Source organism: Leuciscus leuciscus, assembly GCF_965113295.1.
Source record: "Leuciscus leuciscus genome assembly, chromosome: 1".
Classification (NCBI taxonomy): domain Eukaryota; kingdom Metazoa; phylum Chordata; class Actinopteri; order Cypriniformes; family Leuciscidae; genus Leuciscus; species Leuciscus leuciscus.
In genome coordinates this window covers 7116843-7137179 of record NC_138725.1, presented here as the reverse complement: position 1 = coordinate 7137179, position 20337 = coordinate 7116843, and the positions used below count along the sequence as shown (strand labels likewise).

General features: G+C 39.3%; 1 long non-coding RNA gene across 5 annotated transcripts; it reads right to left on the bottom strand.

The window, feature by feature from the left end:
* Window positions 1–5393: 5393 nt before the first annotated feature.
* On the bottom strand, window positions 5394–9806 carry LOC309486401. Of its 5 annotated transcripts, none has more exons than XR_014201524.1 (5): window positions 7481–9806; window positions 7081–7343; window positions 6248–6347; window positions 6052–6140; window positions 5394–5855 (listed from the first exon to the last, which is right to left on the bottom strand). It is a non-coding gene; the product is annotated as an uncharacterized lncRNA (long non-coding RNA). The 5 variants fall into 5 exon arrangements; XR_014201527.1 differs by lacking the exon at window positions 6052–6140 and having other exon boundaries at window positions 7081–7141; window positions 7719–7767; window positions 7868–9806; XR_014201523.1 differs by having other exon boundaries at window positions 6052–6347.
* Between the last annotated feature and the right edge of the window lie 10531 nt (window positions 9807–20337).

Below are 20337 nucleotides of genomic sequence, written 5' to 3'. Positions count from 1 at the left end.
GGTCTCACCACAGACTCACTCCGTGCTCCTATCACAGATTTTAGATCTGACTATAGCCAAGCGAGCAATAGGTGTAAAACGCCATCAAACTGGATTTTATGATGACAGGACGAGACAAAATGTCAAGTTAATTACATGCCATTGCAACACAGTCGACCTAAAGCTTATAAGTTCCTAAACAAGCCAGCAACATTACAACGTCCATGAGTGAGGTCAGGTTGTTGAGGTCCGTGGTGCCATCACGGGACTTTGGTTAAGCTAACTGAAACAAACCGACATTTTATGATGACAGGACAATGCAATAGCTTCAATAACAGTCAGGTTAACGTCATTATGGCATTTGTTGTTGGAAAAGTTCACAAATACTTCAAATGTTGCGTTTCCAAATGAGAAAGCACGTCGATTGAGTGAGATCTGTACTCCGTCATTGAAACGGGTATCCGTGTGTGGACCACGGAAGGTCAGTGTCATTGACTTGCATTGGAGTAATATCCGTGGCCGCATCACGGAATTTGGGGCGATTCCGTGATGGCTCCACGGATTTTGAGTTAAGGGCACGTGGACATTTCACGGAATCCTGTGAGACCAGGTTGCTTTAAGATATCTCCTGAAACCAGGTGCTACCCCCCTGAGGTACATGGATTGGCCCAAACAACTCTAAACAACATTTGTTTAACCCCTGTTGTTCTGGTCTGGTATTTAAGGTGAGGGGACAGAGCAATCTTTGGGAATCTTTTACCAGGATCACCCCCACACAGTAATGCATGTCAGTATTTTCCTGTTGGAAAACCCTGACACATTACTGTGTGTCTCTGTCAGGAAAACATTACTTACTTTTAGAGTCATCTTTGAGTAAATGATGTCATATATTTTTTGAATTGGCTTTTAATAATTTACTTCTGTAATTGGCATGAAACATTTTTACCTGACAAATAAATGTTAACCTTGATTTATTCTGTATTCTTCTGAAATCATTATTTCCAGTAGATTAATGTGTAGTCTGGTGTTTCCGCAAACTTTGTCCAGGATAGATCAAACTGGAGGCACTTTGAATGGACCATGGGGCACATCTTAGGAAGACCTTCTGATTTCTGACTATCTCCTGACTTAGCATGTTGTACGCTGCAAATATTATAAAAATTACACCTATGGGTCTGTAGTGCACGGCTGCATAGGGTAAAATACTTGCACTGCACCCTCTGACTATTTCAGGACTGGCTAGTTTGTGATCGTGAGCGCGCAGTCGCGACGTGACGTCTCAAAGCGACACTAGGTCCGTAATGAACGAATAATTGAAAGTATGAGATGCCCAGAATAATCAAAGATCTAAATTAATTCATAATCAATATTTATGATTATTTTCTAATCAGAAACACAATCTAAATTTGATTATCATTTGAAATTGGAGTCAGATTACGCATAGAGCTAAAGTAATACTAAAACTAAGTTCCAATAAATTAAGTGAACTTCACTGGAGCGCTGAAAAGACATACACGCTTTAAACCTTCGCCAGGCCGTTGGATTCCGTCGTTGGGCTAATGGATGGTCCTTACAAAGTGGTGACAGTCCCTCCGTGATTCTCCAGGTTGCGAGTGTCTTTTCAGTGAAATATTGGGACTTGCAACAAGTAAGAGAAATAAGATGTCCTTCTCTTTCTTCAGCCGTTTGGTAAGTCAATTCTCTTTTGCCTTTTAGAAGTGTTGAGGGAAAATTCAGACGCACCTCATATAGACACATTTGTAGAATGGGTCGGCTTACCCAGTTAGACCGGAGACCGCAAAATCCGGTGGGGCTTGAGAATTAGATAAAACCACATATCAGGGACATGATAGCGGCAGCGTAGATGAGAAAAGATATCCCTTGCTTTAAATTTAAATACCTCCTTGTTTGCCCAAGCAACAAGTGATGAAACCTAAATTGGAATAACATCATCCAAATTTTATTCTGGTACTCAACAGAGGGTTGAAAACTAAAAACTAAAATTCTGAGGTAAATAATGTTGTTACATGTAATTATTTGTTTTGTTGCAACAACATTGCAATAATGGAAATAAGAAAATGGTCACGTTAACTTGTGAAAAAATCTTGTGATTTGATGAGCTAAAAGATAACAAGGAAAACTGTCTCACTTGAATCCTTTGTGTGTGAAATGTAAAGTTGGACAAAACAGTGTAATTAAATTAGAACATTTCAAAAGAAATGATCTGAGAAAATGATCTCAGTCCTAGAGAACAGCTGCTATGCAAAAGTCCTAGAGGCTGAAATTTGGAAAAATACGCAAATTTTAAAACTGATGCATATAATGACAATTATTGTATTACTAGAGGCTTGTAACCAGGCCTGATACTGTCAGAGGACATGCACAGCTTGTCCTTGTCTCATGAGATAATTTAGACAAAGACCAATATGAATTACATCAAAGTAATCATTGTTCTTTGAAAATCTTTCAATAGTGTCAAAAAGTTCATAACTGATGTCCCAAATATGGTTTAAACAACACCATTTAAGGCTCAGTCTTATAAAACATAGCTTTTAATTTGGTCTTTTAACAGACTTTACAATCACTGCATTCTTGTATGTTTTCGAGGTCTCAAAAGAGACTGACAAAAGTAACAAACCATAAAACAATCTTGGTGCCCTCCATGAGACCTGTTTGCCCAACCTTTATTTCACATTCAAAGAAGATTCTTAAAAGAATGCAACTGATAACATCTCAGTCTAAAACAAGATAATTGTGACCAATTCTAAATTGCAGTCACAAAAATCTTTAAATTGAGCAATGATTTGACCCATGTTTCTCAATGCCTGCAGTCCATTGAATGTTCACAGCATCAAAGCAGCTGTAACTGGTTTCCAGTTTGGTTGTTGCTGTGTACACAATGCTAATGCCAGCACAGCTGGAGCTGCAGGGCCAAACACCTTCTAAAAAGATCAGTGAGAAGATAACAAGTCAGTTTGGACAAATTACTCAGTAGAAACCCCAGAGACCAGTAAATAAAATTGGTTTGATTTATACAATTTTATAAAATATAATTTATATTATGACCAGATTGTAATATATATTATATTGTAATGGCCAAGAATGGCTTTAATCTCGTGATGATTCAGCATTGGGTTAGAAGAGGAAAGGATGTTTAATGAGAATGAAAAGAATCAGAATGTAGACAGATGGTACGTGTATGTAGGGAACAAGAAGAAGGAACACTAGTGTTGGGAGGAATGAGATAATAGATGGTTAGAGAAAGTATTGGTAAGAAAGGAAACTGAAAGGAAGAATGAATCAGAAAGAACTTATTTACCTTCTATTTGTGCAAGAATCTTTAATGAGAGAAATTACAATGCCCAGTATATACCAACTAAAATGATCAACCTGATTGCCATGTCTTGAATATCCATCCAAATCCACAGGATGATTTTATTTTGATCTAACAGAGATTTAACCCAGTAACAAGGGGGGGTACAAATTTTAATTTTCTCTTGCAACAAAACCACAAACGAAGTGGTGCAAGTGTTAACAAACTCTTCATGGGAGCTTTAGGTCACATGGAATCTGATCAGGGAAGGTATTTTACTGGACATGTACAGTTTGTGTGAAATGTAAACATCAGGCAGAAAATCTACAGTCTTTATGGACCACAGAGATCCAAATGGTCAAGAGTTTGAATAACACCATAAATTCCAAAGGCTAAAACAAACAAGCACAACACCACACCTGGTGATCGAATCGCTCTAAACACAGATCTGGCTAGTGTAAATAAACAGCATCATGTAAAGAGATTTCCCTAGCAGACTTGAGGGTCCTAATGCTCACAACACAGCAGACTGTGTGAGTTTAGATGCAATAGCAGTGAGATCTGATCATCATCACTGTTTAATTGACCTTTTCTTTGCAAACACATGATCATGATAATGATACATGTCTTTGTAAACAAAAACAAATTTTCTTCTAATGGCGTAAAATCTTAACAGATCAAAGCCATCAGTAACAACTGTCTGGCTAAGGCCATCAAATAAATATTGAGATAGACCGTCTATCTTAATGCAATTTGTATAAAGGCTCAAGATTAAACTGTGTTTTCCTCTCTAGGTCTATTTCCCTTACAGGCTGACAAATGACTTTCTTCAGAACCAGATTCCACAAGGATCTGGTTTTGCCTGCCTTAAGCAGGACACACAGCTTTACATGTAGGAGATGGGGGTGGAGAAACTTCAAGGGGCCATTCACACCTCACAACACTACAGAAGCAGCTCCTGTATGTGGCCTCCCAGTTTAGAACTGGAACTAAATTATGCAGCACAGATTATGTTAGGATAAAACACCACCCATCTCCTATACACAAACATACATAATACACACCATCACTATGGCAATCTTAGAACATCTCTACCTGGCATAGATCATAAGACTATCCAGGCCAAAATTATTCACCTTCATCCATATAGGACAAGGGAAATTATTTTAATAATTTATTTTCAACATTACAGACTTGTCAACTTCCTGTATGTAAATACTGTGCTGTGCATAGGACATGCATGGCTGTGGTCACACATCAATTGACTTAAATCCTCATTAAAAATCGAATTAAGACCCATTAAAACAACTGGTCTTTGGACAAAACATTTATTATGTCCAGTCGTTGTTGAAAATTGGGAGGGCCCCCTAGTTTCCAACAAATGACTAATGACAATAAAAGATGATCTAAACCGTTAAATCTAAAATGCAGGCATTTCTATTTGTCAACTATACAATTCAGACCTGCACTATTGAGTGTGACCTAGCCTGTACATCAAATGCACAGAGGATAATTACAAAAGTTAAACTAGAGAATTTAAATATCTGTTTCTATACATTTCATTCTCTAATTGAATCTATTAAAACATTCAGTTTCATTGATGATTTGCACTTATAACAACTACCCAGCAAACATTTGGACGTTTAATGACCGTTGAAAAGACGTCCGTCCGACACGTCCCGTCATGGTTGAAAAATAGTTCCAAAATGAAAGTTGAACCGACGTCTTTGACGTCGTCCGGCCGTGAATTCCACGTCTTTTCTGGCCGTGAATTCCACGTCTTTTCTGCGTCTAAATGGGTTTATTTTTTTAGTTCTTCTGGATGTTTATAAGATATATATATATATATATATATATATATATATATATATATATATATATATATATATATATATATATATAATCCTGCATATAAAATAATCACACCCATATTGTGTAACATCGTGAAAGGCAATTATTAAGGCTATTTTTACACATCTGAACTTGACAAAGGTTCTAAAAAGGTCCAAAATCGGTCCGGTCAGACCTGAACGTCTATAAAACCGTTTAATCACGTGTACATCAACACATTATTTGTGGACTGAAGCAAAAAATAGTGCTATAATTTAGCACAACATTTTATTGTGAATATTACATTTGAAATGTCTTCCAGTTGTTAGATATAATACAATGTGGTAAATTCTGTGGGAATGGCATTTTCTCTAACAGTTTCACATTAACGTTAAGCAGACATTAATCAAACCAGAATATAACAAAAGTACAGGAACAGTCAACGCATTCTATTCTTAGAGTCTTCCTATAATATTCCATCATTGATGAATAGAAGTCAGAGCTGTGGCAGTACTAAGTTTCAGTTACTAACAGTCTTGCATTACTGTTAAACAGCCATAAATAAAAGTTTTTAGAGTCTACGAAGTTTATGAACCAAACCATAGGTTTTTGTTTTATGGCTCATTTTTAAATCCACCACCCTCAGCTGTTCCTGGAGCGTTCTTCAGGTGTTCCTCCACTGCTGCATCAATGTCTGAGTCTGGAGCATTTGGGCTCCACCTCATCACAGCATCTGAGGAAAGAGAATATGGTTTAAAAAAAAAGAAAAAGGCTAATTTCTAGGTAAATGTACTTTTTTTTTTTTTTTTTTATGTTGGAAAATAACCATGTTATTTTACTGCATAATAATCTTATGCCAATAAAAGATGTTCTGCATTAAATGTGTTTGAATAGTGAAAAAAACTAAACAAAACAAAAACAGCATTTGCCCTCTTCAATACTGAGCCCTTAAGAAAGACCCTTCACTAGGTGTGTAACTGTAAAAGTGAAAAGGACATTTCTGATAAAGACAGGTGGTCTTTTAAAGAATGTCCCCGGAATAGATAAAAGTTAACAATAAAAATGACATTAATATTAAACAAGGAACAAGAGATTTTTTTTTTAATGTCATAAGGCCAAAATTACCTTGAATTACATCGTACAAAGTGTAGCGTTGAATGACTTCTTTTGAATTTGGCCACCACTTCTCATATTGAAAACCGCCATTAGAGCATTTGACATGATTCTGTGAAAGAAATCACACAGGATTACTTCACCTAAAAAAAAAAATAAAAAAATCCAAGTAAAGGTCATTTTAGGGGAGACTGAATTGACAATGAGCGAAAACAATGGTGTCAATAATCATTCAATACTTGGTTAAATACTTGTACTTCTAACAAAGGTTGACAAACTCCAAATAAGCCAGTGTTTTAAACACACCATATATAGTTCGTTAGTTAAATTTTATTTCTGTGTCATGCCAAACATTTGGCCCATCCCACATGGGATTACAAGACACCACAAACTTATTTAGCAAACATCTTCCGGTCGCATATACAAATCATTCGGAGAAATACATGAATACAAATATATACATGCACATATACACAGCATATACAAACAAATCCTCATCTACAGATCATTTCAATAAAGAGCTTTTTTCCTCTTCTCCCAGGCTCTCTCAAGATAATTGGCTAATTTATGTTTCACATGTGAACAGCCAGCTCAGTCTTTGAGCATCATCCATATTTACCAAATCAATCTATGATTTTATCTTACAAAAAAAAAAAAAAAAAAAAAAATCACGCTGTTCACAATAATTAGAAATATATAATATTTCTTTCACTTTCAGTTGACATGGGGTAAGCGCTCCTTGAGAGTCTGATGCCAGTTATTTCAAAATGTAAAGATTTGTAAAATGTAAATTCAATATTGGATAGGACAACCCCATGGCTGGAGAAGAGCATTAACACACATACCCTCACTTCTGTGCTCTCTCCCGAATGCAGCGGTCAAGAGGCAAGACAACATTAGGAAATTCTGTTAATGAAAACAAAACACACACAAACTTAAATAAAAGGGTAGTTAAATAAAAACAGTAAACGATATTGTTTTATTTTAACTACTTTGTGGATGTAGCAAAGATTTAGACTTCTTGTAATCCAATTGGACATAGTCAACTATTGTAGCCAACTAGCCATATAATAATCATTCACAATGACTAAATCCAAGGTAGCCAACCCTGGTCCTCGAGAGCCACTCTCCTGCTTGTTTCCAAACTATCCCTGCCCTGCTTACTGCTGACTAATAATGGATCAGGTGTGCTGTCAGTCAGAAGCTGGAAGGGCAGTGGCTCTGGAGGACCAGGGTTGGCTACACCTGGTCTACATATTTTAAATTGTGAAGTGATAAGACTGCTGTTCAAATATACACTTCACAGTGTAATACTGCATTAGTTACTATAAAATTAGCTGGCTGTACTTTAGCTTTTTCTTGAGCAATGACAGACATTATAGGCTCTATATTTGTAAATGTATGAACAATTATTAAGAAAAATTTATGTTTGTATTTAAGGTATATTGTGTATAAAATAAGATGCAAATCGCAAAGTTCTCACATAAAATGGGGTGTCCTCTGGGACTGGGATGATAATGCAGAATTTGGAACTGGAGACATTAAAAACAAATGGGTGACAAATATTTAAGGTAAGAAAGGACACTTTAATCAATAAACACCATAACTATATGGTAAAATAGAAAAAAACACCTTTATGAAGGACATTAAACAAGAAACAAATGCAATGTCTCTTCGGTTCTGCCAGATGGCCTGGAGAAGGATTCCTGAATTCTACGTCTGACAGATGGCTGTTCGTTATGTGACCCTGAAAGAAAAATGGAAACTTAATGTAATTTCGTCAAGTACAACAAACAAAATCACGTTTTAAACATTTCACTTAAGTGATTACAAAATTGGTAATCTTAGAGTATGGTTAGAGAGCAACTTTGTAACAGAGCAAACCTGAGCCAAACACATTAACTGCCTTAATATAGAGAGCACATTAAACTGCCCTCCAAGTGACAATAATACACTCACAATAAATTTCAAATATGATAAAAAACTGAAGATTCGTTCTTTGCATACAGACAGGATTTATATTCATTTTGCAAAAAGGCACGGCCATAAAGCATTGCTTAAGTATTTAAAGCTGAGGCCATAGGTGAGGAATCAGGTAAAGTTAGTCTCCTTCCTGATACTTGACTATTTTCATTGTGCATTAACCTCACCTGCACAAATAGTTGATTTTATAGTGTAAGATATAAACACAGTAAATCACAGAAACATTTTGGGATATTATGTTAACATTTATGCAAAACACCTCCTGACTCATGAAATATCCGGAATGGAATGGTCCGAACTAATAAACGGTCCGTAAGCAAAACGAGTAGCGCAGTTTCGTTCCGCTTTCATTTTTTTTTTTTACCATTCGCTGCTGGGCAAATGTTGCAATATGTTGCTATAACAAAATTTGGTCTCACCGGCAGAAAAAAATTAGCCTGGTTCTACCAGACTCTCGTACATTTCATTTGTATTTGTAAACTCTTTGTAACCTAAAGAGTCTGTCCCCTCTCCATTGACAAGCGTTAACTTCATTGAAGGCGGATACTCTGTTGAAGCAGAGAATGTCTAATGTTACATTTATAATACAAAATGTACTTACCCAACAGCAGATTTTTAGTAATTTGCCAACACAATGCACCCTCAAATCCTGCTCGCCTCGTGGTTGCTATGCGTGGTTGCAGAGCCCGTCTGGTCTGGTGGTTGTTGAAAAACGGGAAAATGGCTGCTTTATCGCGAGATAATATATCATATCGTTGGATTTAGCAATATCGCGAGATTTGCTACAACATCTCGGTGGCACAGTTTTGACCTGTAAAGCACGTCACTGTACGTCTTTTTAGTGTACGAACCTCTTAAAACTACTTGGGGCACTTAAATTAATTATTGCAGTATCAACCAGTGTAAGCATAATTGCATATTTCATAAGGATTTCATAGAGGGTCATGATGGACTATAAATGCACGTGTAAAGGACGTCACCTACTGGACGTCCACTTAAAACGACTAAAATGCAGTGGCTTTGCAATCACTTAACCATACTGGGCACTTTGTGATTATAATTTATTTAAACAAGATAAAGTAAATATACTTTGTATACAAATCGTGTATTTCATATAAAGATAATTCCTGTTTTTTTCTGTCTTGCTAGACGTGTAAAGGACGTCAGTGGACGTCTATTCACAGCCTGACTAGACGTGTAAAAGACGTCAGTGGACGTCTTCACAACCTCTTAAAATCTAATTGGGCAATTAAATTAATTATTGCAGTATTGACCATGCAAGGATTAAGCACAGCTTTTGCATATTTCACAAGGATTTCATAGAAGGTCATGAATGCACGTGTAAAAGACGTCGCCAGGTGACGTCCTCTCACCCGATACACTATTTATTGAACTACACATAGCTAAAAGTCAAAATAACAATTATACATGCAACCCCAGAGAACTAGACATGTACAAATGTATCTGAATGCATTTTTAGGAAATGTTCGGTGTTACATATTTTTACCGATTTATGCCGTCCTACCGCGACTATTTTTGGCCAGGGACACGACTTTGCCGTCGGACCAATGTTTGCTGGGTAATGTAGACAATTTTATAATTATGAAATTGTGTATTTCCATGTTTAATTATATGATATACTCTAATTACTCTAATTATGCATACCGCTAGTAAATATACTAGTTATGGTGACTTTCTGCTACCCTCCCTTGATTATCCAGACCAAGTCTAAATTCCACTACCAGATCACTGCGGTAGTGAATAATTTGGTGATCAAATTACACCTGTTCATTAAATATATGATTCTGAAAAAGAGACCTTATTTACCACTCGCACCTTTGACTTTTGAGTTTCACATTTTTGAGTACATCATGTTTTGTTATCTTGTGTTCTTGTGTTTATCCAATAACTTTTTTCTCATCTTACAATAACCACAAATACATCAGTGTTCAATTATTGAATGGTCATTCAGAAGTTGTTCAGGTGTCTCACACGCAATGGAGCGTCATCAGTAAATGATTCCTTCAACAATGGAGTTCTGACCTGCCCGGCAAATAAAACCTTCTGCTTGAAGGGGACCGAGGACTTCTCAAAGGGTCAGTTAAAACATCCTAGGGAGGACAAAGATGTTTCCGCAAAGCGTTATAATGACACTTTCCACTGACACTTTCTGATCATGCTGACCAGCGCAAACAAACTTGATACAACGAGATCATTCTACAGACTGAATACCAACGCAGCCAAGTGCAGGTGGAAGCAAACCCGGCCAAGAGGGTCATGACACCCTGTCCAGCTGCTGCAGCATCCACGCATTCTGCCATGCTTTCATTTTAATGTTCAACCTGTCTTAATGCTGTTATTTCAGGTGACGACTGAATTCCTGCACCAAGCGACTAACACTGCAAACTACAGTGGTCAGCCCTATGAACACTCAGAGAATAACACTGAAAATGTGGAAACAGGAAAATGTCCAAAAAATGTCCCCTTAGGCCTGATCTAAATCTGTCCCAAGAGGGCCAGGGGCCGTCTGTAAGAACTGATTTTCCTGCTAAAACAAAACGCACCCTGCAATAAAGCCATAAAATGCTCCCTGGTCAGCAGATAGCAAAGACAGAGCACAGAACCTTGTCCTGCCCAAACTTATCTCCTTGTCCCCTTGTTTGACTTCAACTCATCCCCCCTCTCCTTCCTCAAGGCACTGAAAGTTCATTAAGAATGTCTATATAACACATATGGTGTATCTTGTGAATATGTTGTTTTTCCTTTTCATGTTTGGTGTCATTTTAAGGATCACAGTGCGATTGGTAAAATGGTCTTAATTTCATTGCAGTCATTGGTTTAATGAAAAAGATTGCGAACTTAGGAGAATCCTGTATCTCCTCTCTGGCTGATATCTCTTTAAGATATCTCCTGAAACCAGGTGCTACCCCCCTGGGGTACATGGATTGGCCCAAACAACTCTAAACAACATTTGTTTAACCCCTGTTGTTCTGGTCTGGTATTTAAGGTGAGGGGACAGAGCAATCTTGGGGAATCTTTTACCAGGATCACCCCCACACAGTAATGCATGTCAGTATTTTCCTGTTGGAAAACCCTGACACATTACTGTGTGTCTCTGTCAGGAAAACATTACTTACTTTTAGAGTCATCTTTGAGTAAATGATGTCATATATTTTTTGAATTGGCTTTTAATAATTTACTTCTGTAAGTGGCATGAAACATTTTTACCTGACAAATAAATGTTAACCTTGATTTATTCTGTATTCTTCTGAAATCATTATTTCCAGTAGATTAATGTGTAGTCTGGTGTTTCCGCAAACTTTGTCCAGGATAGATCAAACTGAAGGCACTTTGAATGGACAATGGGGCACATCTTAGGAAGACCTTCTGATTTCTGACTATCTCCTGACTTAGCATGTTGTACGCTGCAAATATTATAAAAATTACACCTATGGGTCTGTAGTGCACGGCTGCATAGGGTAAAATACTTGCACTGCACCCTCTGACTATTTCAGGACTGGCTAGTTTGTGATCGTGAGCGCGCAGTCGCGACGTGACGTCTCAAAGTGACACCAGGTCCATAATGAACGAATATTTGAAAGTATGAGATGCCCAGAATAATCAAAGATCTAAATTAATTCATAATCAATATTTATGATTATTTTCTAATCAGAAATACGATCTAAATTTGATTATCATTTGAAATTGGAGTCAGATTACGCATAGAGCTAAAGTAATACTAAAACTAAGTTCCAATAAATTAAGTGAACATCACTGGAGCGCTGAAAAGACATACACGCTTTAAACCTTCGCCAGGCCGTTGGATTCCGTCGTTGGGCTAATGGATGGTCCTTACACTACACCATTGCTGAGACGAACGTCAATGAGTCTACTCCATGTAGCAACCGAGACTGTGCTTCCCAGTTTGCGCAGCACTGAGCGCAGGCTGGTACGGGATCCTGAGAGGGCTAAAGCTTACTGCAATGAGATCCAGAAGTTGGAGGCGGCTGGTTATGTGGCTAAGATCACTCTGGAAGAAGCCAACAAAAGTGAAGAGTCTTGGTACATCCCGCACCATATGGTGCATCACAACAGTAAAGACAGGATAGTCTTTAACTGTTCCTTTAAACATCAGGGACAATCCTTGAACGATCAGCTGCTGCCTGGGCCGACTTTGGAACCTTCCTTACTGGGTGTCCTCCTGAGATTCCGCCAGCACACGGTTGCCATCAGTGGGGACATCAAAGGTATGTTCCATCAGGTACGCTTGCTGCCTAGGGACAGGTCAGTGCTGCGGTTCCTTTGGAGGGACATGCGTCGGGACGTGGAACCTGATATATATGAATGGCAGGTACTTCCGTTTGGCACTACCTGCAGCCCATGTTGTGCTATTTATGCCCTCCAAAATCACGCCCAAGGACACAAAGATGACATGGCTGACCTAGTCAACATAGTAGAACATTCCTTTTACGTTGACAACTGCCTTCACAGCACACCAACTGCAAACGAAGCAAAAGAAATTGTGGATGGGCTGCGCCAGCTGCTCGCCGATGGAGGCTTCGAGATAAGGCAATGGGCAAGTAATGTACCATCTGTGATCCAACACCTTCCCACAGATGCCAAGTCCGCTAATAGCGAGCGCTGGTTGGCACAAAACAGCACAGACCTCCAAGAACCCACTCTTGGGCTACGGTGGAACTGTATCAATGACACCCTGGGGTATAATTTACGCTCTACGGAGACCACTGCTCCTACCATGAGGAATATGTATAGGACATTGGCAAGTCAATATGACCCTTTGGGGTTCATCATCCCATTCACCACCAGGGCCAAGGTTCTCGTCCAAGACCTTTGGAAGAATAACCTTGGTTGGGACGACCCCATTGAACCTCTGCATTTGAGAGAACAGTGGCTGGCCTGGGTAGGAGAACTCCCGACTCTCCTTCAGTTGCAGTTCCCTCGTACATACACCTCTGCCTCAAATGACAACAGTTCGGTCATCCGAGAACTTCATGTCTTCAGTGACGCATCGGAAAGAGCTTATGGTTCGGTTGCATACTTGCGTACCACAGACAGTCAAGGACAGGTCACTGTAACTTTTGTATTGGCCAGGTCTAGAGTAGCACCGAAGAAATGTCTGTCCATGCCTCGTTTGGAGCTGAGTGCAGCACTGACTGGTGCCCAGTTGGCCAAGGTGATCCAAACAGAGTTGACCATTCCTATTCACAAGGTTACTTTCTGGTCTGACTCCACGACTGTGTTATACTGGCTGACATCGGAGTCTTGCCGCTACAAGGTGTTTGTCGGAACGCGTGTAGCAGAAATACAGACACTCACCGATATGGCTGAATGGAGGTATGTTGAGTCGGTTAACAACCCTGCTGACCACATCACACGAGGTCTTACACTAACCGAGTTGGCAGGTCCTCATAAGTGGAGCTCAGGACCATCCTTCCTGAACCAGTCAGTTGATCAGTGGCCATCCACACCTAAAATTGAAAAAGAGCCAGATTCCAGCGAGTTAAAGAAGGCTGCCTTTATTGGCACTGTTTCCGTGCCTAATAGTTCCCTTCCTGATCCAAGCCAGTTCCACACATGGCAAGAGCTTGTCCAGGCTACTGTTAGATCCCTGCATGGGGCGGCTGGCACAGATAATGACACTCTTGTCGGGGCTTCTGATTATATTGAAGCAGAGAGGCTCCTCCTGGCACAGGCCCAAAGTGATTCATTCCCAATTGAAGTCAGGGCTTTAAAGGCTAGACAGTCAGTTCCATCTGACAGCTGTTTGAGCTCTCTTGCCCCCGAATATGATGGGCACACTGGTCTCATTAGAGTGGGTGGAAGGCTACGTCGTGCAGGTGACCTTGACCTGGATACTATACATCCAATTGTGTTAGACCCTGGCCATCCCATCACCAAGCTGCTAATTAAGGAGACCGATCAGCGACTTCTTCACCCTGGCTCGGAAAGGGTCCTAGCTGAACTGCGTCGTCAGTACTGGGTACTTAGAGGCCGAGAAGCAATTCGTAAACAGCAACGCAACTGTCAAGACTGTCAGCGGTGGCGTGCTAAGCCTCAAACCCCACGATTGGCTGATCTACCGCCCTGCAGGCTGAACCTTTATAAGCCACCTTTCCATTCTACAGGTGTAGACTGCTTCGGCCCATTTGCAGTCAAAGTTGGTCGCCGCCAAGAGAAAAGATGGGGGATTATCTACAACTGTATGACGACACGGTGTGTGCATCTGGATCTATTAGAGCATTTGGACACTGATGCATTTCTGCTCCCTCTACGTCGATTCATAGCACGAAGAGGCAAGCCCATGGAACTGCTTTGTGATAATGGCACTAATTTCGTCGGAGGTAATCGAGAACTACAAGAGACCTTCACTGCCATGTCTCCAAAGCTCCAGGAGCTGCTGGCTGGGCAGAAAATCCGGTTCCGCCATAATCCACCAAGTGCTCCTCACTTCGGGGGAACCTGGGAGCGTGAGGTAAAATCAGTCAAGACAGCACTGCGGGTAATCCTGCGAGAGCAGTCAGTCCCAGAACCAGTACTACAAACCCTTCTAGTGGAAGTTGAAAGCATCTTAAATGCCAAGCCGCTCGGCTATGTATCCTCAGATGTCGCAGACTTGGATCCAGTGACACCAAACTTGCTTCTTATGGGTCGCCGTGATGCCTCTCTACCTCAGGTCCTGTACGACTCTAACAACTTGCTAGGAAGACGGAGATGGCGACACAGTCAGGTGCTGGCTGACTGTTTCTGGACTGCCTTCATTCGCCATTACCTCCCAAGCTTACAAGGTCGTCACAAGTGGAGGACGGATGGCAAAGAACTGACAGTGGGTCAAGTAGTGCTTATTGTCGATCCCCAACTTCCACGGGCGCTCTGGCCCGTCGGCACTGTGATGGAGACCCTGGCTGGGGCTGATGGTAGAATACGTATCGCCAAAGTCAAGGTTAAAGAGAAAACCTACACCCGTCCAGTTGTCCGACTGATACCACTTCCTCATCTTGAGGATTATGACACGGACACTGCAGACAGACTTTCCTAGACTGTTTAATTATCTTGACAGATAATTGGGGCGGCTGTGTAAGAAAGCCTGTCCTAGGAACTAATGTTTTGTTTATTGTTTCCTACACGTTCCTATATTAGCGACGCACCCCGGTAGAAGATGACGGTGAATCATTGTTTATGCTGGTGGTTTCATTCTCTGTAAATGCGTTCATGCAATACATGTAAGTGCATATATTTATATATCTATACCTTATTAGTATGTGACACGCATGTTATTGGTAATTTCTTATGTTTATATTGCTTGGATTTGACCGTTTATTTCGGCCGTAATCTGCCGAACTAATCTGATGAGTCATCACCAGACACTTTAGTGTTTTTCTCCGACACAGCGCAAGTGTTTGTTTACCGTGGTGCACTACTGTATTTTGTTTACTTCCTTGTGATTAATATTGACATTTAACTGGAATATATTTTTTGTTTGTTTATTTTCTGAGTGGAATTAATGCAAGGAGACATGTATATTCAACGAATATTATTGTAAATTATTTCTCTTTATTTCTTTCTGTAGACCATATACAAGCACAGATGCATAACCCAGATGCATATACAAGATAAATAAATGCCTTATTATCAAGAATCTCTTCTCCACTCCTGATTCTCTGATCGGAATCTGATCCATATTTGGCCGCCTCAACCAGCTAACTTTCAATTGTAGTGGTACTTCGCTACAGTAATGATAGCTTCAGGATATCGGGTGACAGAGCGTATGTCATGTTAGTCTGCTAACGCCTTTCCATACTAAATTCATTTCAAAACATAACCTTTACGTTAACATTAGATATTTTAAAAGATTGATTAAATTAAATCTTTAAAGTTTGAATCCATACGCATCTTCTATTTATCTTTTAGAAGACTTATGTATGATATAAATTATTTTGCTTAACGGTGACCTAAAGTATAATTGTTATTAAACAATGTCTGTTCAAAAACTGTACTTGGTCATCTTAAATCTCATTTATATGAAAAAGATACAACCAGCATTTTTTGTCCATCTGGGGGTTTCAATTTTTATGGTTTTCCATAGCCATCCTGTACACCTAACAGAAAACTACATTTTAAAAATGAAATAAATAATTTAATAAAATGTAAACAAAGTTTTAGCTAAATAAAAACACCTTACATTTCCAGAGAGGCGAATTAGTTCTTTATGCAATGATAAAAACGATCCAAAAAAGCAAATAGTTTAAGTTGTCATATAACAGCCCCAGACCCTTCAGTCAGTGGCGTCATGCCCATTCAAAGTGAGGGGGCACGTGCCCCCTCAGATTTTTCCTCCCTGATATTTTTTTTGTCACAACTTTATTCCTATTATGCTCCATAATATACCAGAGCCTATAACGACTCAAATGTATTCTTCTGGATGTGTAATAAATCGGTCAGCATCAGCCCGCCCCTTTTTCCTAATATGGTGTCTGTGCATCAAATCTAGAGCGCTACGCGCGTAGCGCTCCAGAATCTTTGCTGTGTATGTTCAAGCAACTAATTCGTCTCGCACGTTGAGCTGGCAATGTTTTACAGATGGTCTTGAAGTGGTAAGTGGGCAAAGCAACAAATCGGCATTGAATTAGTTATCGGATGATATTAAAAGGTAGTGGGATTATTTGTGGTTGACCTGGAAATTTTAACTTGATCAAAAAGTTATGGATGCATTTGATATTAGCTGCGAATTCAGAGCATTAACTTAAGTTGTGTCAGTGTAACGTTATCGATAGCTAGCCTAGTCTAACCGTAAACTAGTTGGCTAACGTTACTGCCATACAAAGCCATAGTAAATATTAAAATAACTTAATTTCAGAGCACCACAAAGTCAGACCTCAGCACCTTTATGTACCTTTAATGTAAGATCGTTCTTAGGTCACATACCAATTTAAAATCATAACATAAAAACTGCAATGGTAGTGTTTTTAAAATCATGTGTAGTAGGCCTAAATGTACAGTAAGTGTGTGTGTAAACATGCTTTAATGAAGTAGACTTCAAAAGCTTTTGAATTTGAGCTTACAGTTCTTTCATCAACCTGTCTTTTACATAAACTTACAAAATGGATACTTTAACTTAGTCCTCAGATAGAGGAGGGTTGCTGCTAGCTCCGTTAAGGTATTTCTGTCCCTCCCAAACTGCATTGAAATGGTATGTTTAGCAGCCAGAATTTAAAAATTTTCAGGGGGAGAAACCCCCTGACCCCTCCTAACATGATCCATATTGCAATTGCAACGTCTCAGATTGTGCCCCCCCAGAATTTTGGCTTGCATGACGCCCCTGCCTTCAGTGATAAACTGCGTTCTGCGTTCCAGAGTACATCCAGAGTTTACACTAAATTCATTTAAAAGCATAACCTTAAAAGTTTAAATCAAATCTTTAAAGTTTTATTAAAATCATATTCTGTTTATCTTCTTAGAAGATTTATGTATTATTGTTACTAAACAGCGTCTGTCCAAAAACTTTAGATTGTTGAAAAACTGTGCTTAGGCGTCTTAGATCTTTTGTCCATACAACATGTTGTCAAAGTTTGTCACAATGTTTTGTTGTTTTTAAGAAATCCGAGGACTCCACATTGCTCTTATTTAGACTAAGTTGTATCATTTGGAAAATCACCACACGATTTGAGAGACGCAATGTGTGATAGACGATCTGCAAATCCGTCGATCTGGGCTTTGTTTATAAAACAATCATCGTCGAAATGCAGGGAACAAACAGTCTACACAACTCCGTTTATGCTCAGGAAAAACAAACTCCATCCACTGGTCCCTTAACGCCGGGTTCTTTAGGAATCTGTGCAGGGTTGTCTTGCCCTGGCAACCAAAAACACTTCTTTGGTGACATTGGCTTCCCAAAAGCCGGGCAGGGCGCTTTGATGGCGAACTGCTTTCGCTCTCTTGCACTGGTCTACGAGTGCGCGCGCGCCCGCGATCTTACCGGAGAAGTGCCCTTAGGACCCATATAAGGAAATTCCGCTACATCTGACGTAACATAGATCCAAACTCGAAAAAAACTTTCCGAAACTTGTGACAAACCGGAAGGACAATTTTTGCCACATAAATACTCCTTCAAACGTACAATTTAATTTTTGAAACTTTGTCCATGTTTAGCATGGGAATCCAACTCTTTAACAGTGTAAAAAACTCAGTATGCATGAAATATCATTTCACCCCCCCCCTTTAATCAGTGTGGAAATATATCAGTGTGAGAATATACTATCGGTCATCTACTCAAAATACATGCAGAAGTTTCAAATGTTAGCATTAGCTGATGGTGGCCGCATGAACAGACTTTGCGGAGAGCTATAGCAAGGAAGCATGCCCTTTGACCTCCTCGATTTTGGAGGCTTTTTTGTTAAAGATTTAAAAAGATTCCCATCTAGCGGTTCTCCCATCTACTCACTTTTTCAAATGCGTGTTGCAACTGCGGTAGCCGTTATGCGTCAAGAATCTATGACAACATGTCTTCCAATAGCGCTTCATCGAGTTTAATTGTACATGTTCTACCGTTATGCTGCCTATATAATGATTTACACAACCAAGCTTGTCATTTAGACCGTACCTTTGACTTACCCGTCGAGAAGAAATCAGGCAACTTCCCTTTCAAAGTCTTTCTCCGTCATTAGCTCTTTCCACCTGTGAAAAGCTATCCCGATATTTATTTACATTCCGATAAATTAAATTTGAACTTTTTGGTGACGAGGATTCCTTCTCCGGCATAAGTATGATCTTGCATTATATTGTACCGTGCAGTGCAGCCTTTCAAATGTGCCTGGGGCCAAGGGCGTAGATTACGCGGGGGACGCGGGGGACGTGTCCCCCCCACTTTTTATAAAATGTAAATTCGTCCCCCGCACTTTTTCATAGGGCAAGTGTGTCCACCACACCCGGTTTTCGCGGGTGTGCATAGCCTACATCGAGATTTAAAATCCAAAGAGTCAAGTCTATCTACATACGTGACTTTCACGTTTCCATGGTAATCAGTCACTCGTGCATCACGACACGCCCATGCTCGCACCCGCGCCCAATCCATTTTTTTTCATAGAGGTTGCAGTGAGTTCAAAACGACAACAAACTCTTCAGTCTTAACTCGATCCTTTTTCACGAAAAAGTCAAGCGCTGTAAGTAAGTTGTCATGTGGTATCTGAATTGTGTTGCACAATGATGAATAACTCTGCCTATTTCTCTTGTTGAATAATTAACAAGTTTCGTTGTAAATTGAAAATATTCACTACCCGCACAAACGTGCGTTTATTTTCAATCTTTTTTTATTCGTAATGTCTTTTATTTTCACAGATGTTATCAAAGCCCTTCAAATTAGAATAAACATGGTGATTGTTAGCCTAATGCTGAATTTGTATTTTCATGCATTAACAGCCTGCTTGAATCAGGCAGCGTTGTAACATGTGTACATGATGACAAAAATTAAGTTCTCTTGAAAAAGCCTAACCAGAAAGTTTGAAGTAGTTTTAAAAGCTTGAAGTTTGAAGGTTTTCAATTGGAAAGTTTTAGTTTAGTAAGACAGACAGGCAGATAGATAGATAGATAGATAGATAGATAGATAGATAGATAGATAGATAGATAGATAATAAATAATATTAATAATAAATAGGGAATCACAGATAATGCAAGGATGATTCTGATTTAATTTAATTTAATGTTAAGTGGCGATTGATAGCCTATAGTTGATAATAATACACTGACGGTAACAAAGTTTCAATTTGAAATGAAAGATGGAGCATAGGCTACATTTAATAAAATTAAGGAAAAAATGCCCTTTATAAAGGTAAAAAACTTATTCTGATAAAAATGTTTTCCAACAGTGATGTAATAATTGTAGTTTGAATAATTGTAATGTGATGATCAAATATCATAGGTTTGGGCGGTTGGCGGGTGGATTATTTATTTTTAACAGCAGATTCGGGTGACTCAAAGTGCACCAGATTAATGCATTTATCTTTAAAATGTACACATTTTCTTCCAGGGGGGCATGCCCCCCGACCCCCCTAGGGGTACCGAGCTCCACCCACAAACACAGTGCTATATGATGGTCTATGAAAAAT